The sequence below is a fragment of the Neomonachus schauinslandi genome, chromosome 2 (genome assembly GCF_002201575.2).
Source record: "Neomonachus schauinslandi chromosome 2, ASM220157v2, whole genome shotgun sequence".
NCBI classification, from domain to species: domain Eukaryota; kingdom Metazoa; phylum Chordata; class Mammalia; order Carnivora; family Phocidae; genus Neomonachus; species Neomonachus schauinslandi.
In genome coordinates, this window is record NC_058404.1 from 186,005,164 (window position 1) to 186,010,180 (window position 5,017).

The following is a 5,017-nucleotide window of genomic DNA, read 5'->3' on the forward strand; positions in this document are numbered from 1 at the left end:
TTAATCTCCAGAACGTTTTGGCCTTGCAGAACTGAAACTCTTAAAAAAAAACAAAAACAAAAAACTGAAACTCTATACTCATTAACTCCCCGTTTTCCTTTCCTCCCAGCCCTTGGCATCTACCGTTCTACTTTCTTTCTGTAAATTTGATTACTCTAGGTAACTCTTGTAAGTGGACTCATACATAGTTGTCTCTTTGTGACTGGCTTATTTCACTTAGCATAATGCCCTCAAGATTCATTCGTGTTGTGGCATGCGTCAGAATTCTTTCCTTTTTAAGGCTGAATAATATTCCCTTGTGTGTATGTCCCACATTGTCTTTATTTGGATTGCTTCCATCTTTTTGCTCTTGAGAATAATGCTGCTGTGAAAATCAGTGTACTACAAATACCTCTTTGAGACCCTGTTTTCAATTCTTTTGGATTTATATCCAGAAGTGGAATTGCTGTATCATATGGCAATTCTAGTCTTAATTTTTTGAGAAACCACCATAATATTTTTCCTGGAGGCTGCACCATTTTGCATTCTCACCATTTGCCCATGGGTTTTGATTTCTCCATATCCTCACCAACACTTGATTTCTATTTTGTTTCTTAGTGGTCTTCCTAATGGGTGTGAGGCAGTAGCTCATTTGGGTTTTGATTTGCATTTTGCTAAGTGATGGTGACCATCTTTTCAGATTGTCATTGGCCATTTTGTGTATCTTTGGAGAAATATGGAGATCCTTTGTTTTTTCCATCGAGTTATTAGGTTTTTTTGTTGTGAAGTTGGAGATGCTTTAATATTCTAGATGTAACCCCTTATAAGAGGTATGATTTGCAAATATTTTCTTCCATGCTGTAGGTTTTCTTTTCATTATTTGATTGTGTCTTTTGATGCACAGAAGTTTTTAAGTTGATGTTCTATTTATCAATTTTTGCTTGTGTTCCTTATGCTTTTGGTATTATATCCAGGAAATATTTGCCAACCCAATGTGATGAAGCTTTTCCCCTGTTTTCTTCTAAGAGTTTTATAGTTTAAGGTCTTACATTGAGGTCTTTGATTCACTTTAAATCATTTTTGTATTTTTTTTCCACTCGTTAGCCTTGATTGAACCTCCTTCCACTACCAGGACACAAGCTACCAGGACACAAGACCCCCAGTGCTTAATCTTCTCCCCAGCTCTTCTGATGGAGAATTTGGCCTTTATAATGGCAGGCTGTTTTAGAAGCTCTCCCTTCCCCAAAACTTTGTAGTAGCCTGATCGCACCACATCAGTGATAGGAGCAGCTCCGGTCTTATTTCTGGAGGTATTTACCCACATTTGCTTGCTGACCCAGGTCCACAGTTTATCAAGGTTGACAGTTGGCCAGGAGCTCGGGTTCCTCCTTACGTGGTAATGCCTCATACCAACTTTTCCAAAGCAAACTGGGTGGTGTTTGTCAAAGGTGGTCCTGTGGCGATGCACACCACCAGCATGACCCCGGCCCTCCTGGGGTGCTTTTGGCTTTTGCCCATGCAGCTGTGGCCCCGGCTTTGGTGGCTCCGAAGTTTCTGGGTCTTCCTCAGTCTGCATGGCATGTTGGCAGCCCAGATGAAAGAGCCATTTTTGTGTGGTTTACAGTAAGCCTCCAACTTATGTGGATATTCATTTTTCCCAACCCCATTTGTGGAAGAGACAGTCCTTTCCCCATTGAATGGTCTTGGCACCCTTGTTGATAGTCATTTGACCCTGTATCTGAGGGTTTATTTCTGAGCTCTCTAGTCTACTCCATTGGTCTGTACGTCTGTCTTTATGTCAGTACCGCACTCTTGATTCCTAGAGCTTTGTAGTAAGTTTTGAAATCTGAAACTGTGAGGCCTCTACGTTTGTTTTTTCAGGATTGCTGTATTAGTTAGCTAGGGCGACTGTAACAAAGTATCACAGACTGGGTGCTTAAGCAGCAGGCTTTTATTTTCTCACAGTTCTGAAGGCTAGAAGTTTAAGGTCATGGTGTCTGCAGGTTTGTTTTCTTAAGTGGCCTCTGCTCTCAGCTTTCAGATAGTCCCATTCTTGGTCTGTTCTCACATGGCCTTTCCTCTCTGTGGGCACATGCCTGAGGTCCCTTCCTGTATCTAAATTTCCTCCTAGAAGGACATCTGTCAGATTGGATTAAGGCCCATCCAAAGGCCTCTTTTTAACTCAATCAGCCAAATATGGTTACATTCTGAGCTCTGTGGAGGGAGGATGGGGGTGGGGGGAGGTTAGAGCTTCAGCATAAGAATTTGGAGGTTATATAATGCAGAAAACAATTACTTTGGCTATTTGGGACCCCTTGAGATCCCATATGATTTTTAGGATGACATTTTCTATTTCTGCAGAAAATACTTTTTGGATTTTGATAAGGATTGCGTTAAACCTGTAGATCACAGGGCGCCTGGGTGGCTCAGTAGGTTAAGTGTCTGCCTTCCGTGCAGGTCATGATCTCAGGGTCCTGGGATTGAGCCCCGCATGGAGCTCCTTGCTCAGTGGGGAGTCTGCTTCTCCCTCTGCCCTCTGCCTGCCGCTCCCCCTGCTTGTGCTCTTTCTCTCTCTCTCTGTCAAATGAGTAAATAAAATCTTTAAAAAAAATAAATCTGTAGATCACTTTGCATGGTGATCCTAACATCCTAACATCCTAACAATACTGAGCCTTCCAATCCCATAAACATAGAATGTCTTTCCATCGATTTGTGTCTTCTTTAAAATTTCTTCTGGCAGTGTTTTGTAGTTTTCAGTATACAAGTCTTTCACTTCCTTGGTTAAATGTATTCCTAAGTATTTTATTCTTTTTGATGCTATTGTAAATGGGAGTGTCTTCTTCAACTTATTTTTGGATTGTTCATTGTTAGTGTGTAGAAACAACTGATTTTTGTGTCTTGATATTATTTTATCCTGCACTCTGCTGAATTTGTTTATTTGACCAGGGTTTTGTTTTTGTTTTTGTTTTTTCCTGAATCTTTAGGGTTTTCTGGATATAATATTATGTCATCTGGAAACAGGGATAATTTAACTTCCTTTCTAATTTGGGTGCCTTTTGTTTCTGTTTCTTGTCTTATTGCTTTTGGCTAGGACTTCTAGTACTGTGTTGAATAAAAGTGATAAAAGTTAGCATCTCTGTTTTGTTCCTGATCTTAGAGGAAAAAGTTTTTCTTCACCATTGAGTATGGTTTTAGTTACGGGCTTTTCATAGATGGCCTTGATTGTGTTGAAGTAATTTCCTTCTGTTCCTAGTTTTTTTGTTGTTGTTGTTTAATTTTGTCAAATGCGTTTTCTGCATCAATTGAGATGATCATGTCTTTCCCTCTTCTTTCTGTCAGTGTGGCATATTAACAGTGATTGATTTTTCGTATGTTGAATCATCCTTTCACTCCAGGAATAAATCCCACTTGGCCATGTTGTATAATCCTTTCAGTGTGCTGTTGAATTTTTGTTGCTAGTGTTTTGTTGCGGATTTTTGCACTGATAATCATAGTCTTCCACCTTTTTATATACGATATAGAAATAGGTGTTCTGTAGATACCCTCCATGATATTAAGAAAGTGTTTTTAATGCTTAGTTAGCTGAGTTTTTACCATGAATGGGATTTGGATTTTATCAAATGCTTTTGTTGTATTTGTTGAAATGCATGGTTTTCTTTTTATTCTGTTACTATAGTCAAGTACTCGACTGAATTTTGAATGTGAAACGAACTTTGTCTTCCTGGAGTAAATGCTATTTGGTCGTATAGTATTATCCTTTCTCTATAAAACTGGACTTGATTTGCATATGGACCTTTTGGGTTTTTGCATCTACGTTTATTAGAGAAATTGGTCTATACTTTTCTTTTAATATCCTTTTTTAAAGGTTTTAGATGAATGTTATCCTGGCCTCTTAACATGAATTGTGATACTTGATATTTCTCTGTTCTCAGAAGGAGTTTTTGTAAGATCGGTTATTTTTTCCCTAAGTATTTAAGAGCATTTTCAAGGGGAGTTACCTGATCCTCAAGTTTTCTTTCATGGGTAGTTTTTCAGTTACAAAGTCAATTTTCTGAAAGATCTTGAACTATTAAAATTTTTCTGTATTTTCTTGTTCAGTTGTATAAGATGTATTATTTTCTTAAAGAATCTGGCTATTTCATCAAAAGTTGACAAATTTATTGTCATAAAGATCTTTCTAATTTCCTCTCATCCTTTAAAGTGTATATTAATTTCACCTATTTCATTCCTGATAATGCTACTTGGGCTTTCTCCATTTAAAAAATTCAGTCTTAGAGGTTTGACACTTGTGTTAACCTTTTCAGGAAACCAGTTCTGGTATTGTTCACTTTGTCTATTTTACATTTGCTTTCTCCTGCTATGGACTTTTGTTCTTCATTATTCCTTCTCCTGTTTTTGCAGTTTGTATTGCTATCCTTTCTCTGGCATTCATTCATTCATTCATTTAGGCTCCACACCCAGGGTGGAGCCCGATGCGAGGCTTGAACTCACAACCCTGAGATCCAGGAGTCAGATGCTTAACAGACTGAGCCACCCAGGCACTCCTTTCTCTGGCTTTTTAGAAAGGGTTTTTAACTTTTCCATTTTTTAAAAAATCTACAATTAGAGCTATGTATTTCTCTGTGAATATTGTTTGGAAATAATGAGGACCATAGGATTGTGTAAATACTTCCATGTTTTCCTTTTTGTTTATTTTAAATAAAATAATAGGCTACTTCTGCTTCCCTTAGAATACAGTGAGGAACTGTTTTTTTATTTTTTTATTTTTTTTATTTTTATTTTTTTAAAGATTTTATTTATTTATTTGAGAGAGAATGAGAGAGAGCGCATGAGAGGGGGGAGGGTGAGAGGGAGAAGCAGATTCCCTGCCGAGCAAGGAGCCCGATGTGGGACTCGATCCAGGGACTCCAGGATCACGACCTGAGCCGAAGGCAGTCGCCCAACCAACTGAGCCACCCAGGCGCCTGAGGAACTGTTTTTTTAAAGTTTATTCATCATTTCTGTTTTTAACCCTCCCACCAAGGATCCCCTTACCTGC

At 38.5% G+C, this 5,017-nt stretch overlaps 1 pseudogene; it reads right to left on the reverse strand.

Annotated features, from left to right (window-relative positions):
* LOC110571333 lies at positions 1-1,560 on the reverse strand (annotated as a pseudogene).
* Positions 1,561-5,017: the final 3,457 nt, after the last annotated feature.